At 39.7% G+C, this 18,424-nt stretch overlaps 1 long non-coding RNA gene across 1 annotated transcript; it reads left to right on the top strand.

Annotated features, from left to right (window-relative positions):
• Positions 1-2,135: 2,135 nt before the first annotated feature.
• On the top strand, positions 2,136-18,061 carry LOC121669351. Its single transcript, XR_006017735.1, has 3 exons — positions 2,136-2,371; positions 10,050-10,097; positions 16,530-18,061. It is a non-coding gene; the product is annotated as an uncharacterized LOC121669351 (long non-coding RNA).
• Positions 18,062-18,424: the final 363 nt, after the last annotated feature.

The raw sequence follows: 18,424 nt of genomic DNA, 5'->3' as shown, positions 1-18,424 counted from the left end.
AGCCCTCCCTGCTTCCTCCTGGAAAGAGATCTCCCAAAGCACTGCTCCCTCCTTGAAGCTCAGCCTGCAGTCTTCCTCCCAGGGGTAAAGAAGGTGCATTTTTCTGTTCCAGAGGAGTCTTTGCACACTCCTCTCCTCAGGTCTCTCTCTTCCTAACCCCCTCTGGGCAGCTTTCCAGGGTAATTGAGTGCAGTTCCTGTCCCAAACCTCCAGACATGTTAACTAAAGGAAATGCATGAGCAGCTAGGAAGAAGAGGAGAATACAGCACCAGAACATATTCCAGGGTCCTGGGATTTGTCATATGGGTGAGAACCTGAACAGAGTGGAGTGTGCCTGCCATTTGCTCCAGGTACCTGCATTTCTCTACTGTTAATCAGTATTCAGAAGACCAATGCACATAGACCCACAACAGGGAGAATGTCCTCTTCACCCTTGATTTAGGCTGAGGTAAGAAGTCTGGTTTTAATGAGTTACGTGGCTACAGCCAGCAGGGAAATCCATCATGGATTCCAGGTCCCTTTGGTGGAGAGATCAGGTTTTGCTTTGCCCTTGCATGCATGCAGTCCTCTGCAGAAAAGAAAAATAAGTAGTCCTTAAACCAACTCTAAAAAGATTCTTTTTGCAGTTGGTGCCAGGTGGTACAGCAGAGTAAAAGTTGACTGCGCCCTCGTCACACTTTCAACTACAAAAACAGAGGAAAAGGTTCACTACCAGGCCTTTGCAGGAAACCATGCCACAGAAATGGAGAACTTCTGTTTTGCATAGTTACACTGCTATAAAATTTGCTAAAAAGAAGGAAATATCTTATTTAGTAAGAAAATATGACTATCAAGATGGTAACCAATAAGCAGCAAATGAGGGCAGCGGCCATGAGCGTATCTATGACATGGATTTTGTGATGGGCACATATATTACAGGCAAGATTTCCAGACAGCAGTGGACTAAGTTTTTTGTTTGTTTTTTTTTTTAACATTAAAAAGCAGGTTAAGTTTGTCCAGGAAATTTGCTGATGAAGGAGGTTCCCACAGGTCTCACTGCATGGTGGGCTCTTTACGGTAGCTCCAGCAAAAGGATGCATTACTTTAGTGCAGGGAGGGTGGAAAGAATGAAAAACCAGGCAACCACAAACTATCTTGGAGCTACAGACCCTCTGAAAACAAAACACTGCTGCTGCATTTTCTCTTCTGCTGCAGAGCCCAGGGTGGCCCTCCAGTTGTGTTTGATTTACCTGATTTCATTTAGACCTCACAAGCAGCCACTGCCCTTGAACACAGGCCATGTGACACGCAGAACTGACAGCTTCTGTGGGCTGTCTGAAACACATCTTGGAGCTCAGGCTCCTCCAGCAACTACACTGTGATAAGAAATCATCTCTTGTAAACTTCAGCCCCAAGTAGTTGCTCATAGTCCATTTGTGACAGTGTTTGTTTTCCCTGCTGTAATTTTTCAGACACTGTCATACTCTATTTACTCACATTGCTGCGGCTTTTGGAAGACTTAATTTTAATTGATATTTTACTGTTCTAAGGTAATTCTACACTATTATTCAAATAATATATGTGCACACATTCCTGTTATAAATATATAGATACATGTGTTATAATATTGACTCCTCTCAAATTAAGTTTTAAATATTTTTAACGGGAAGGAAACGTATTTATAGACAGAAGGGTGTAGTGCAACCTCCACCCATCCAAAATAAATCATGATTTATTCCTTAAAACCATCCTTGCCCAAAATTGCTGTTTAATTAATCACTCAGTGCCCATGCTCTGGGGATACTTGTATTTCCTTTATTTTATTAAGCTCTGAGAGCTCAGTCAGTTTAGCACAATACCAGTAGGTGGAGTAATGGTAAAGCAAATACCTGCTTCGGCTATTTATATTTATAAACAGCCATTTTTAATATCTTTTGCCGAGATTTGCATGAACTAGTTGTACATATATATCTGCCAGAAACCTCTATACATAGAAAGATCTATTACTGCACATACTTAAAAACATATAGATTAAAAGGAAATACTTAATACTTAAGTGATGAAGCACATCTTTGTCGTAAATATAGCAATTTTTGCAGTTTTCTCCAATTTCTACACATTGGGCAATACATTTTGTGAATTGTGCTACAGGAAACCCTGCGTCCCCACACACTTAAAGAGAGCTGATCAGCGCCCGAAGGGAGCAAGGACTCGCTGCGAGTTCCACTTTGGAATTGAGGTCAGTTGAGACGTGAGAGACAGCTTTGGTTAATCGTGTCGTGACCTTGCCAACCTGCAGTTATACAGCGTGCTCACAGCCTTCAGAGCACTGGATAGCAGCATCATTAGCAAGACCTTTGTCCTGTGCCAGGGTGGAGAACGGCTGTCATGGGTGAGTGCCCTTACGTGAAGCAAAAGTTTCTATGAATGCAGCTGCTATTTGTCCTCCTCTCTGTTGCATAAAAGCCTCCCCACTATTCACCAGGACTTCAGATAAACACTAACAACTTCCAAGATCTCAGGTAGGTAACAGAGCAGAGCTCTAACAAATGCATGAGAGCTCAACAATCACCGCAGCAGCTTGGTCTCCCAAAGCAGTAACTTTAAGCCTCAAATTAAAGTCACTCCTGTACGTGCTCTCAAAACATAGAAACTTTAGAAAATGAAACCAATATGCACTGAAAGAAATAATCTCATTTGGACTGCAACCTGTAGTTTTTGTTCAGGCAAAATTCGTACCAGTCAGATGCAGGTTTTTTTCTTTCTGATAAAACAAGCAGGCACAAGTCCCTCAGTCAGTATAAGAATAAAACCGCTCAGTTATTATTAATGCCTTTTCTGAGTCACCACATTCAGATAACAAGTACAGTACACTTCTGTTCAGCTATCTCAGAATGATGTCTGAACCATAATGAAGAAAATACATTCCCTAATATCATTGTTCATTTTATAAGCAAAATGACTGAAACTGAGCTTTGATTGCATGCAAAAATTAAAAACTTGGTCAGGTTATCACCATCATTCTTCAGCTAGGAGATCCACAGCAAAATTGTATGTGCAGGAGTCTCATTTTGCTCTTAGTGATCATATTAAATTGCAAATACCGACACAGAAGGAAAAAAGAGGACAAGATTTCCTCTGTAAAATTAATATAGGTCTAAAGAACTGTAAATACCAGTCTCATTATGTGCACTACCGCATATAGGTAAGGTTATTTCCCCTATCACCATTTGTTCAATGCAGCTATGTGCAGATTATTAATATTAAAGCATCTCAGTCTCCCCACCAAATCCACAAGTTCAAGAAAACATTTTCTCACATTAAATTTAAAATACTGAATCCATCTGTGCTACCTTCTTCGGGATTGCTCAAGCTCATTATAATTTTACTCTGATTCTGTTTTTAAATTACTTATGATTCATTTGGGGTTTTTTTATCCTTTTAGTACATAGTATTCAGTAAACCAAGAGTACCTGTACTATTGTCCCTGCTAATGCAAGCACTGCAGTACAATCATCTTCTACCTCCCTATTTTTCTCTAGGAGAAAAGGGGGATGGTGCAGAATAACAGATATTTCAAACTAACCACCTATTTTCTGTCAGACAAAATATAGTCATACCCCTGAAAACAAACATAACCTCAACTTATTCCAGAGAAAGCAAGTGAGCAAAAGATGAGGGTAAAATATAGCACAATCATCCAATAAAAAGAGCTGGAATATTAAGGGAGTCATGAATTAGCATGTTCTCAAGAGATCACGCTCGAAATATCTGACATGTTTTGACATATATGGAAAGCATAAATGAGTCTGAAAGATAAAGAAGAAAGGAAGGTTTTGCAGAGCTGCTGCCTCACTTAGGGCCATATTCTTTGAGCTGCTGTGCCTTTCTGGCAGCTCCTGCAGCCTTTCCAGTGAAAGGAGTCAGCCAGGGCACACCCCACACAAGAGGGGAGGTGGCCTCCAGCACTGGCCCCCTTTGGCAGCCAACAAAGTAGAAGACAAGGGCTCCCCCAAGATCCAAGGCAGCACAGCAGGGGCAAGGCTGCAAGGATGGGGCCAGGGTAGAGGTGGGTGTGTCACACAGGGTTGCTGTGGCCTTTTCTCAAAAGGTAACCTCCCAGTTCACCCTCTGCACTACCCCTTGCTAGCTGCTACATTGGCTCTTCATTTCTTCTTGCTTCGAAGCAGCAAAAAGTATGACTGCCTGGGAAAGAAAACCCCACCTTTTTTAGCAGCTGAGTGCATGAAATTTAGTTCACATCTGATCATTTGGAAAATGGGAGTGTGAAGGGGGTAAGCTCATACCACACACTGGCACTTACTCTCCTGCTGCCTCGCATCCCATACGCCTGGCCAAATAGGACCTACTACCTGAATTTCAGGCTTGCCTTTTTCAAAAGAGACAAAAATGTCTTTCTTCTTCTCCTCCCTGTGCTTCCATCTTAATTGAGACCAAAATTGTTTTCTGCAGAAGCTTTTATTCTCATCTCAGGAGAATTTAGACTGAACAGGAATTCCCCCAATTTTCAAAATTATCACCTACTGTTACTCCAAGGTTACAAGTTAAAAGCTCAAAAACCAGAGCTATTTTGAGAAAAATCATACTATCTGCACTAATTTTCCTTGTCCCCCTTTCAATTTTTTTATCCCCCCCGCCTTTCTCTTTCAGGTAGTGATTTTCATAGATTGTCTGTGAGAAGGGCATTGACCCTTTACTGTAGTCTCCTGACTGCTCCCAAGGAATCCCTGTCCATGAAAAAAAAAAAAAAAAAAAAAAAATCCTGTAGCATTTATTGCATGGGCCTCCACCACTGATGACAGAAAAGATGAACCAGGTCAGTTTTGTACTCAGACTTAATCTGGCTATAGAGTTTTCAGATTAGGTTCTACCTTGCCATTCACAGTTATACACCGCATAAGGTTGGGAGGTCTGACATGAGGGGTTAGGGGACGATTTAGTGTATGTATTTGCCCTTTTAATTTGTTTCTTGATGTTTCCAAGTCCAGAGAGCCCTTTTGCATAAATCTTATCTGATGCTGCCCAGAAAGGTAAGCTCACAATATTGCAGTCCTTTCTGCTGGTGCTATTTCATAACTCTGCATCCCACTTCCATGCCTGCGAGGGGCTGTGTCTCCCTGTTATGGTTTGCAACATTTTATATATTACTCCCTGGGCTCAGAGCCACAGAGAAAAGAGAGAGTTTGGAAAGCAAAAGGAAAGCAGGTCTTAGTCAGATTTGTTATGAGGCAGAAATCAAGGGCAAGTCTGGAAGCTCTTGGAGGAAAATGAGACAAGAGAAAATAAAGCAGTGGCAGAGGTGCATGAATAAAAACTAGACCACTTCTGAGAACTTGAATATACTGCAGGTCAAGTCCAATATTTAGCAGAAATATTTTTCTTCTCTAAAAGAACTGTAAAAAACTAACAGAGATCTGCATGCAAATCTTAAGCTTATAGATTAATTCAGGTTGGAAGTGACCTTGGGAGGTCATCTGCGCCAACCTCCAGCTCAAAGCACAGTCAGAGCTGAATCCATTCCCACTCCGCATTTGTGGACAGGCGTGTAATGAATACCGTATTCTCAACCAAGTGCCCTGGTCCAAGAAAAATATAAATTAAAAAATCAGGTGTCACCCCCTAAAGTAGCTTGACAGCTGCAAGGTAAAGGATGCATCCAGCAGTAACTAACATAGATATTCATTACACTATCACTTCAAAGCACAGCTTTCACATGTTAGCAGCAGTCTTCTTACAGCTTTGCCTTATCTGCAGTAGCACGAAATCTCAGGTAACATGCAGAAAAATGAGCTACAGCAATGCTTCAGTGGTAGGGGGATCAGAACAAACCTCAAGAAAGATGTGAGGAAAATGTCCTTAGAGTCCTCCTAAATTTTCTATATAGAACTGCAAAATATGCTATAGCAAGAAACAAGATTCCCCACAGAGTTCATGTAAATGAGAGCTCTCAAAATGTGTGCTAGATACCAGAGGATTTGTTCATTATTAAGCTTATATTGTGTTTACCTGTGTAGTGCAAGATTGAGGAAGACTTAATTGCATGCTATGTCCTTGCCCTCTGACCTTCATGTTAATTACGTTTTGCTGCAGTGAGAAATAGATGCACCATTTTCTCTTATTTCCCTAGGACTGAGACAGTTATTAATTCCTAATAAGATAGCTTTTTCCATCTGCAGAAGGCTATATTTTCTTTTCATTGCATGCACTGTACTCCCAGAAGCTTTTAATTTGCATACATAGGAGATCACCCATTTAACACTTCCAAAGTAAACTCTCTTAGAACCACCATGTGGCTGTGCTCTGGGGTTTAATCTCCTCCTGGTCTGTAATCATAACACCCACAGAAATTAGCAAGATGAGGAGGAGTGAGGTGTGTATATACATATATTATATATCCTCACACATATATTATGAGTGTGTGCAAGGAGCATGGCTGCCTGGTGTCTTCACTGAGGTTCATTTTTTGAAGTGTTAAATGTAAAGACTGATCTTCAACATGCTTCCCACTCTTCCTGTGGAGCTGTTATTGCCATGTCATGTGGCTTAGTTTCCAGCAAAGATGAGGTTCTTTTCTACATCGGTAAAGATTTCCTTCTCTTAAAAAACCTTTAAGAATATTCTTTTTATTTCAAATGGGATATTAAATGAAATTATATTCTACTCCCATCCTCACCTACTAGCTTAATAGTCATCACATTGCACAAATTATTTTTAATACCTTGAAAAATTCATTAAGTGAACAAAAGATCCTGACATAAGTCATAAGATTTTTTTTCCTCAAATGTGAAGTTAATAAAAAAGGCCTCTAGAATATTAAGGTCTACTTCTTAAGCCACCTTTCTTCCCATTTTAAAGAAGGGTCTTTCTGCTTATTTCCAGCAAATTTAGACACTAAGCTCTGACCAAAGATATTATTAAATCAGAGGATTTTTAATGTGTGCGAACCTTCCAGCAAAAAAGGGAGATATTCAGAATGAGACTTGTTTTCTTTGTTAAGAGACTGAGCACAGAAGGCAGGAGTTAAGCTGCTTCTTAGATTTCAAGCAGGGTGAAAGCTGCCATTTATAAGAGGCCTTCAGTCCTCAGAAAAGTCTCTGCCACACAGGCAAATAAATTTGGATGGAGAGGGAAAGAAAGCATAGCCTGTGTGGTGACAGTGGAAGCACCATGCCCTGCTGGAGCCTGCAGAGGTGCTGAAAGGGCTGAAAATCAGTTGTCGTCACCAGCACAGCTCAGTTTCTCTGAGCTGCTTCAGAGAGTTTCAAGCATGAAGAACATATCCTTGTCTTCCTCAAAGCTCAAGGCAGTTCTCCAGTGCTGGTGTACTCAGGAGGGGTTACGTCCACATGTGCTCTGCCTTTGCACCACATTGAATCAGAATTATCATCAGGCTTACCTGCTGATAAAAAAACCCAAAACAAACAAACAAAAAAAACCCTTAGCAAAACCCAAAACACTTCCTGCCTTTTCTTTTTCCTACTTCTCTCACCCAACAACTCCAACAGATTTGGAATTTGAAGGAATCAATCCAGTGAAAGCCTGCAATAACATGGATTTAGGATGAGAGGCAATTTGTGTTTTGTCATAATCATTGAGAACAAAGCAGCAGGGTAATGGACAGATGCATTTATTTCCCCACAAACACATTTTCCCCAAGTCTTCCCCAGCCCAGAAAGCCTTTTGAACAGTTTCCCAGTCCCTGGTCAGCAGCACTTCAGCTTGCCTTGTCAGGAGCTGTAGGACAGGCAAGTGAGGGAGGGAGCACACCACATCCCCACGTGCCTGACACTGTCACACTCCCTGCACTACTCAAGCCCACACTAATTCAAAGCCATTGTAAAATTACCAACAACAGGAACTTAGTCCATATTAACGCTTAACAGACTTACAGTAGCAAAAGAGAAAGAAAATACTTTTTTTCAGGACAATCTCTTTCCTTTTACAGGTAATTCTGGTTTTGCACATAGTGTAAATATCTAAACCTGCACATGTTTACTTAAAGTATTTTTTTCGTACTTAGCTGAGATTTTCAAAGATAACTAGATCAGTCAGAAACCAATAGAATTCCCCATAGATCAGCATAAGTAACTCATTACATCATATCTATATTGCTTTTTCTGAAGTTGCTCTAGATTCATCCATTCTATTTGGCCAGTGTGGGAAATTTTCTTTTCCAGGGAGTCAGAGGGCAACTGCAACATGAAAATGCTCATCCTTCTCAAAAAAAATGCTCTTTCAGTAGAGGCTTGACTTGAAATCCAGTGGGATTGGAAACATGTCTAAGTGCTGTTTCATGTGAACTGACACCCTTCACGGTTCTCAAAGTTTCTTGGACATACATATGTCTGACTGTGCAGAGCAGAAGTGGTGGGAAGGTTAAATAAACCAACACATCTGAAACTTCTTTTTCCTTGTTGCATTTCACAAAAAAATGACTCCACACTTAGATGCAATCAAGCCTTTCATAAAAAAACAAATCACTGGTTGACCAATTCTGACACAGCTGTGAAAATCCTTCTTAGCCCATTTTAGTAAAGGGCCCTCCATACTTGAAGTATTTCTCCAGCTTTGCTAAACACCCCATCTTAACAGGAATGGTTGATTAATCAAAACTGTTTGTAGCACAGTAACCTCCCAGACATGCACTAGAGGGTAATGTGTCACACATTGTGAAATAATTCTGCCCATCCCTTTCAAACATGTGACAAATATCCAGGGCTTGTAAACTCTATTTGACTGTCATATCCATATTTCATATTGTAAAGGAGCATCTAGCAACCTAATATGGTAGGATCCTGAAAATTAATTAAATCCTTGGTCTTTCTACTCTGATTTCCAATTACTGCCCAAGGTAGTGATCATATTCTCGTATGAGACTGAGGTAACCCACTGTTGTTTTCCACTAAAACAAATTTATGCATAGCTACTCAAACAAGGTCCACTAATAGCAGTTTGTTTGATTTAGCCTGCAGTCCATAAGGACCTATGAAAGGTTAGACTCAAAAAAATTCTATTAATCCACATCACTTCATCTTGGAAAATTAGGCTGAAGCTACCAATTCAAACAGGCAAGGGAAAACCACCAAGTCTGATATTTGTTACAGCAGCACAGCAAGTAATGAACATATGACACACTACTACCTTTATCATCCAAGCTCTCAACCTTTCTTGTCTTGGAGTTGATTTCAATTTATTTTTAAAATTCAGTCATGGATGGCATCATAAGCTTTGAAGCTGCAGGCCTCAGCACCAGGTTAAGAACTGCATAATGATGCCAAATCTGCTTCTACTTTTGTCATTTAGTGCACATAGTCTTAAATCCAAACAGGGTTGTTAAAGATTAAAAGCAAAATAAGTGGTCTTAAAAAGCCAGATAAGCTAAATTGCTACAGATTATACATGTCTCAGTTCAAAATCATTAGTGGCTCTCAGAGTAAGAGATTAAAAGACAAAAATAACCCAATTAGAAAAGATTTACAGTGGGGAGTTGAATTATTTGTGCTCAGAGCAAGGCAGGATTTGATCAGAAGCACGCGACAATGCATCGGCAGCGATGAGGATGATCAGGAATGTTAACTAGCACAGCTCTGCCCTAAACCAATCAAAATTGTGTGAAGAATAGCTGGAAACAGTTTGGGCATAGCATCTTGGATATAATGTCTGAGAACTTAGTCCACTTTGCATTGTCTGAACAAAAGGAATGGTTAATTATGAGCTTTCAGATATTTCTTTCACTATACCTGTAGTATGCAAAGCAGTGAATTTCAACAGCAATTTTCAACAAAAGCATGTATATTTATAAGCAGCCCTTATGCTATATTTGTGAAGGGAATGCTGAATAAAAGGTAGCTATACTAATGGGGTTGGATGATTTCTTAGCCATCAGCAGGGAAGCTGCAAAATAATTTTGACTGAACTGAGCACTCAAGAGTAAATTCAGATTTTCAGTTACCCATGTGTAATGCTAGTGATCTGCATTCAAGAAACTGTGGGTAGAATTTGGCCTCAAGGAAATAGCTTGTGTTAGTGCCATAACCTTTGTTTTACAGGGAGTACAACATTTGGCCCAGAGGAAAAATACACCTCTTGTAAACCAGGTAAGCAAATGGGTACAGACCTGCTCAAGACATCACCAACATAAATCAGAAATAATCTCATTTCCATTTAGAAAGAAACTAATACTGTATGAAAGAGAGGTCTGTGTGGTTGTTCTGATTTTGGTGTTAGAGGGATTTTGGATAGTACTCTTTGGATGGGTGACTGAAGTATGTCTTTTTCATTGAAATTCATTTGTAATTTACTCATTAGATGCCGATGGTTGGAACCTAAAGAATTTGTAGCTAGATTTCTTTAGATATTAAGTTTTCCTGTAATCAACTTCACCCATTCATGGCTACAGCAACACTGCTCCGTGCTAATATCATCAAGATCTCTGCCTTGGTTAAATACCTCAGAGTGGGGCCAGAACTTTTTGCCTTCCAGCTCTCTTGAAGAAGAGTAACAACTTGTGACACTGTCAAATAGAAAACACTCGGGGAGTAGAAAATCATATCCTTAAGACAATGTATTAAATTAAAAAATGCATTTTTGAATTCTACTTCAGTGCAAGATTGCTTACATTTCTGGTAGTATTTATGCTTTCATTATTCTATTCTGTATTTTCTTATGTTCTGTGGGTAATTTTCAGCCCAGCTTATGCCCACTACATAAGACTATGGTAAGAAAAGCCTTAAGAGCAAGGCTGAAGAAGCTCAGTGCACTTTGTGCCCCTGCCTATGGCAAACTTACTGGTCACAGGACAGCCAAGCTGCATTAAATCTATTGTGTATTTTTATTGCTGGTTCTGGCCAGGAGGCACTGCAGGAAGATGACATCCACTGCCTTGCCTTAGCCAAGCTCCATTAGGAATGAGTAACAGGAGCATCCCTGTGGGCACACTTCCCCTTGCTAGCACACTGCCTAAAATTCCAGCTCAAAACTTAGCTGGTATCACTGCATTTGTCACTGTTAACTACAAGTGAAATGCTTATCTAATTATGCTAGCACTTCCTCCTTGTTTCCTGTGGTTAAATCACCTGTAAAAAGTAGTTAAAGAAATTTGCTTATCATTCTCTAGTTTATTTTTAACACTGCTAATCTGTGCAAGCATATGACTTAACCGCCACAAGGATTTTATGCAGCCTTAAATGCTGCTGTGAATATTCATCATCTTTCCCAACTCCTACCTGATCTACAGGTAAGGCTTCAGGTACTAACATGAGGAATAATTTGGTAACCCACTGTAAACACAGAGGATTATAAATTTTTTAAAGAGGTTTTATATTCAAATCAGTATGAAAAGAATGAAAAATCTACAAATACCATAACTATTTTCTTTTAGAAAATCTTTGGACAGCAAACAAACGGATGTTCTATACTAATAGAGCTGAGCAACCATAATATAAGGGAAAAAAAATATTTTATTGGTGTCTCTGGACTTGCTACTGCATTACAAAGAAAAAACCAAACCAAACAATCAAACAAAAACCCACAAACGAAAAATTCCCCAACCAACCAACAAAAAAAAAAAAAAAAACAACCCAAAAGCCCTTGAACAAAACTTCAGTCCTTCTACTACCATACTAGATGAAAAACAATAGGGGATTTTCAAGTTACATTAGAAAAAACCCCAAACTGACTCTGTTACCACGACTTTAATACTTGTATCAATATGATCATGAATGACTGAACTTAGGGTAAACAGAAATGAAGTCTGCATTTCAAAATCAAAAGCAAAACATAAAACATTTTATATACAATTTCAGCTTCAGAGGCTAAGTTAAAGGCATGTTCTCCAGCTGAGCTTCATTCCCAAGCCAAGGACATATCTCGCTTTCAAACAAAGTACAAATCAGAAATGTTTTAATGAATTCAAATCATAACCATCCAGTCACCGAGGACTGGGGAAGAATCAATTTGTCTGGTTTAGTCTATTATAAAGCCATATTATTCCCATTTGAAGGAGATGCATCATCTGTGAAGACACCATCCAGTTCATCCTTCCAGAACACGAGCATCTTTCCATTTTCACTAAGTTGCACGGTTTCTTACACCATGTAATACATTTCCTTGGGGGGAAAAAAGTAAAAATCTGCCACCAAGAATCCTATCCTACTGAGATGGTCGTCTGTTCTCCACAAACAGGAGATCTTTGTACTTTCAGAGGTACATAATTCAGCAGGTTTTTCTTTTGTGTACCTAACCGAATCCCACATGCTTCACAAGCAAACAAAGACTGTGGAAAACAGTTTCAGCTGACAAGGGGGCTCCAGCTTGCCAGGCTGACTGGTCCCATCAGCACACAGCACTGATCCCTGGACAGCCAGATACAAGTTCGGCTGCAGAAATTTCTCCGTGTGCGAGGAGGCAAAAGCATGCACCCGCTTCTTCCAAAGCACCAGGAGCTAAATTAAACATTTAGTGCTCATCTCCTGCCTGGGGAGCCCAGCCTGGGGATGGGCAGCTGCTGCCTGTAATGGCACTGAGGGGACACCTCACTTTGGCTGCTTCTTTGCTCTGCTGGAAACCTGTAGGTGCTGGAGGCTGGGTAACCTAAAGCTGGCAGGGCACCTGTGCCTTGCAGCCAACTCACTCTGAACACTGGTTTTCAGCATGGCTGTTCTTTCTCCATCCTGGTCATTGATAGTTAAGTGATAATTAGGCATGAGACAAATCACTTCAAGACCAGAAAGGAAAGCTGTATATCACTTTTATCCAATACAATAAATACAATTAAAAAGAACTATTGCTGTCTCTTAGTTTTCCTCCATATATATCAGCTGTCATTCCTTGAGCTTTAAAGTGCTTGAATAATAAACCTGCACAGAATTGAATTACTTCAGTAGCAAGTTGATTAGTTCCCACATCCAATAAAATGTCTGTGGTATCTCATATATTTGGCATTTAATGTTGTAATTAATAAGTTCTTGATCATGTGCCTCTTACAGCCACAGGTCAGTGACAACAGTGACATTCCGTTTCTCAGCAGGAAATTGAGCCTCCAAGACATTTTCCTAAGACACTTTCAATTATGATAAATTGTCAGATTTGCTTCAGTCATTTTGAGAACTACTTGAAGTATATATTCCCAGGTAAAAACAGTGCAAAAATATAAAGCAGAGTTGGTTGGAGTTTGTGCAAATCACAAATTTTGGGGAATATTTCAGCTTTTTTAGGATCATTATAGATTCCCAAATGAAATGTGTACTTTTTCAAGTACACGTCATTCCAACTTAATCTAGCATTCCAATAGAGGGCCAGATACCAAATTACTTTAAACCTGTGTAGCTCCATTGATTTCAATGAGTACATGTTCAATTTATTCCACACAGGGATTTGTCCCTTTAATTTAATGTTTTAAATGCAATGTTTCAAAGTCATTTATACTACTTTTCTTTTTAATGATATATGCAGAAGATTATTATTTTTTTTACAGTATTTTGTTAAATATCAAGATGTTGTTTGCTCCATTTTTCCAATTACGTTGACAGTGTGGCCATGAAAATACTAGTGAACATACAAGGATAGAAGTATTTTTATGCATTTTCATCTAAAACATGTGAGATATAATCCAGACAGAGGGTTGGGGGGGAAAAAAGGAAAGAAAAAAGCAATGCTATGAAACCAACATTACTACAGCTGCTTTTTTGGCACCCGCAGTAAAGTGAAGGTACATTGTATTTTCCTGTTCGCAAGGTTGCCAAGGTCACACGCATGCACTTTTGAAATAATGCTCAGCATATCAAAAAATTTAAATACTGAAAGCAAACTAAGCTTATTAATTTCTAGTTGCTAGTAAGAATGAAAAGTTACAATAAAAAGGAGAGAAAGCATTGCACTTAACACCTCTGATACAATACGCCAAGGGGATAGAGAGGCAGAGGAAGAGGAGGGAGGGAAAAAGCATCCTTTATGTTGCTTCCCTTTCCTGGAACTTGTTCAGTTAACACTCTCTGATCAAGAAATGTTTCCTCTGAATTGAAGACAAATTGCTGAGAACTCTCTAATTATCAGCTTGGCTGCACATACTTAACATTTACAGTCCCACCTTGCTGTTCATGTTTGTAATGCTGCCAGACCTCACACACACACACACCACAGCTTACACTCCCAGCAAATTACTAATTTCAAGAATGAACAGAGGTTGGGTCCTCTTCATTTCTATCCTAGTTTTTCTTCTAGTCTTCAGGGAGAGAGTTTATCAAGGTTTTTCTTTCTTGGGTATAGGGGAAGAGCTAGAAACTTATTTCAGCTAAAGTTGAAATTTTTATACAGCCATGTGTCTGGAATATTAAGAGGAAAAGGAATATGAAATATCATGAAACCTGGTGTTACTGCAATAAACAGTAAGAACTTATAAGATAATATGGTAGAACATAAAATAGTCATACTTTCCTCAGAAAGAAGAACCCCCCAAGCTTTAGGAAGCCTGTTATTACTCCTTTAAGTTCTGCAGACTTAAAACCTCAGGATAGTGAGCTCACTGCTTTGCCCAAAATCACGGAGTCAGTTAAAAAAACCCCAACAAACAAACAAAGAAACCCAAACCCTACATGGAATTAAAGATCTTTAGGTTTATCACCTGCTGAGTGGGAGTGAAAATGCTGCACCTTGCTTTAGACCCGGAGTCAATATTCCCTGAGGAAACTGTGTTACTTGCTTTAGGAAGCAACTGCAGGCGCTGGAAATACTAAGCATTGAGAAATGGCAAGGGATGAAATCCTGTCTAGCAGAGACAGAGTTCCTGCCCCTCTGCACAGTTGTGAAGGACCTTTGCACCCTTCTCCTGTGAACACCCCCCAGCAAAGTGTGGTGTGAAGACCTTGGAATTGTCACCTGCTGGTGGCAGTAACCCCAAATGGCACAAGCCAGACTGGACACACTAGCTCAAGCACAGCGGCCATCGATTACTGCCCCAGGCATTGTGCCCAGGGGACAAAGCTGCTCTGCCTCTGGGAACTGGACAAGACACACAGAAATCCCCACCCCCTGGAACTTTGGGGTTTGCTTGTACAGAAGCCACTTGTGACAGCAGATGTGTGTCCTCAGGCTCATGTCTCAAAGGACACGAACATTTATCTCAGCAGCACCTGTATTACAACCAGGGCTTGTGCACCATAGAACAGAAAATAAAAACTTGTCTTAGGCCAAAGAGTGTCACCAAATTTCCTCACGTGCTAAGTACATACAAAACATGTTTTTTGCTGCTCTAAAATCCTTCCTTCTTTTTAAAAAAGATACACAGTGAAATTTGTTTTAATGCGGCTCTCTAGCAAACAAATTTACCAGTTCTGAGGGTGTTAAGGATGACCTCTTTCCTCCTCCAGATTCCACAATATGTTCACCCTTATTTCAGAGAGGTTGTCAAGGTACTTTATAAATGTGAACAGTAATTTATTTTGCAAATTAAAAAAAATAATTAGTCTCATGAAACACTTTAAAAATAATCATGCTTGTATTACAAATTAGTAAGAAAAATCCAGAAAATTTGCAAGAGACGAAACTAATTATCTCCTTGGAAATGACCAGTAAAGAACATGGACACCAACATCAAACAACTCCAAAGAAATTAAAAACAATAACAACAAGAATATTTAGAAGGACAATTGTTCAAATAATTAAAAAGGAAATGAGATAAATATCATACACTGGATAGAATACAGAAAGCATAAAGAGATTAAATTTAAATATGGGAAAAATAATGCAAAATCTATTTACTATAATAGCAGAAAAACATGAAGCATCAGTGAAACCCTGACTCTCATAGGTAAATAGCCTGACTGATGATAAGATCCCACTTTTCTTATCTGCAGGAATTGCACCCAAAGGTGCAATCAAAGGATTTCCTATCCTCTGGCTTAGTAATGCGCTGCTTTCCAATTTGTAAGATTTTTATTAAATTCGTATGATAATCTGAGCTTTTAATACTTTCTCTTTGTAATACACAGAACCCAGGAAACAATTTGTTCAGGTAACTGAGAGGTTCTCCATCGACTAACTGTAAATATACTGGCTATGTTTTTTTTTTTTAATTTAAAAAAATCACCCACAAATTAAATTATTTCTTGAAAACAAGAAAAGTCATTAACTTAAAATTCATGAGGTTTAAATTAAGTGTGGGAAGCCACTAAAAAATATGAGCAGTCAAAATCTTTGCTGGCTGTTCACACGGACTGTCTTTCCTATAGAAAAATCCATTCCTGGTGTCTCTGGGACAGACATCCCTCTCATAACAAGCTTTGTCTACGCAAAGTGATTTTAACACCCATTTCACCCACACCAGAGGTACCTTCATCACATCAATCTTCACTCAGTGCTGTGTCATAAAACCCCTGACTCACCCCTATTGCCCTCACTTGTCTGACTCACTGACTAGCAGGGACTGAGAATTTTAATGCGACAAAGCTATTCAATGGAAATCAAAGTGTCTTGCCTAAGCCAGATGCTTTATACAGGAAAATCTTCATTATGTTTTATGTTTCCTATTTCAGGATGGAAGGAAGAAAGGAAGACTTTGGAGACAATTTGATTCAAACCATGCCCTTTCATTTTGGACTGGATTCACCAATATTCTGTTTCCCAGATCTATCATGACACCTCACCAGAGAAATTTGCTCCATCTAGAGCTCACCTTTTCCCTGTAGGCACGCACCTTTGTTGAGCTCCAGCTACACTTGCACACCACAGCAGCCCCTCCAATTAAACTGTTAAACACTGTCTGACTCATAAGACTGCAGTGCCTGAGAGAGGATGTAGTTTGAGTCCAAATCTGAGCCAAAGCAGACAAGGAGCTGATTTTCAGTTTTAATAAGGCCCTGGCCCCACACAGGCAGTATAACATCACACCTAAAAACTTTTGGAAGTTCAAGGGTTTTTAGAGTTTTCCACTCTAAAAATAATTTTATTTTCCTCTTAATCCAGAAAAAACCCCACAATTTTGGAATCACAATTTTCAAGCTCCTTCACATCACTTTGGGTACCATCCAACTTTTATGCCCTTACTGTCATTCACAACACCCCTTAATACACCCATCCTTTTCCACCCCTCTGTCCTCCCCAAACGCACCCATTGTCACATCTCCCACCCATCATCTCGCCCATCCCAGCAAGAATTCCTGGGGGTTGAAGCAGCCATGGGCAGCAACTACAGCCGCACCTCAGCCTGAGTTAGGGCTCCAAGTCAAAAACAGAGCTACAAATCTTGGTTCCAACCCACAGGGAGAGAAGCGGAAGCTGTTTTCCCCCACAAATTTGGGAAGATGAGTAGAAAGAAGGAGCTGGAGTACAAGGCAAACTCTTAGAGGTACTTGCTCGACAGGGAAGCAGATGTGCTTTGGACCAAACCTCAGCTGGGTGCAGCACGAACAGAAACCGGCACAAAGAGGAGGCAGGAAGGATGAAGTAATTGCTGATCTTTACAAGCCCTATGTAAAATACCATTCATAATGGTGATGACAGTCACTTTCTGCAGGCAGGCACAAAGGGCTTTTTCTTCCATGGCACTCTGACAGTTTAGGCAGGAAGAGAGAGGTGGCCAGTGGAAGCAAATTGTCAGCGATCTGTCACCAAAGAGCAGATTACTTTTACCCTCCTGAATTTTCCCTCCTGAGTTAAGATTAGTCTCTGTTGAAACCCAGGGTTCTGTTCAGCGCTGGCCAGCACCCACACAGATGAAATTTCTTTATCAGATCTCTCTAGATAGCTAGTTCAAGCTCAAATCACTCTGACCTCAGGAAGAGGAGGAACGGTTGTTGCCAAATTCCAGAGAACAAGGCACACTGTACAATCTCCATAATGAAAAATCATTAAAGCTATTTTTCTGCATGCAGGCTGCTCTAGCACAAATTAAACCCAATGCAATCACAAGGGAATTAAGGCAAATAAAATTATTGTAAATAAATTACTACTCCTAAAACTACTTTGATTATTCTATATTTAGCCACATGTGCAATAACAGAAATTAATCTGAGAAGAAAAGATTCAGTTACACATGAAATGCTGCTGCAGAGTACCAAGAGTTTCTGAAGGCAAAGGAAAGCCTCCTTGGTTTTATTTGACTTTGTTTTGATAATCACTTTGCTGTTTACCCAGGTATAATGTCATCTTCCTTGCAGAATACTGAGATCCATGTGGAAAACAGAAATGGCTGCTAATTATTTCCTTCTAAAAGCAAATAAGAGAAGGAAATATCCTGTGTAATTGAATTTGAAAAATGCCAAGAAAGTTTCTTCTCTTTATAGCCAAAGTTAAAGCAAATTATTTTGGTGAGAGCTGAAATAGGGGGTGGGAAGAACATAAGTTTCCATTAATTTCCAGGTGCACACGTACTTTGTCTATAGCTGTCAAAAGGCAGCCTTTCCATGAGAAGCTACAACAAACTGATGAA

Source organism: Corvus kubaryi, unplaced genomic scaffold (assembly GCF_017639235.1).
Source record: "Corvus kubaryi isolate FWS band 111438036 unplaced genomic scaffold, C.kubaryi_AGA036_p1.0 37391, whole genome shotgun sequence".
Classification (NCBI taxonomy): Eukaryota; Metazoa; Chordata; class Aves; order Passeriformes; family Corvidae; genus Corvus; species Corvus kubaryi.
The sequence above is the reverse complement of the archived record's forward strand: the minus strand, read 5'-3'. Positions and strand labels throughout refer to the sequence as shown.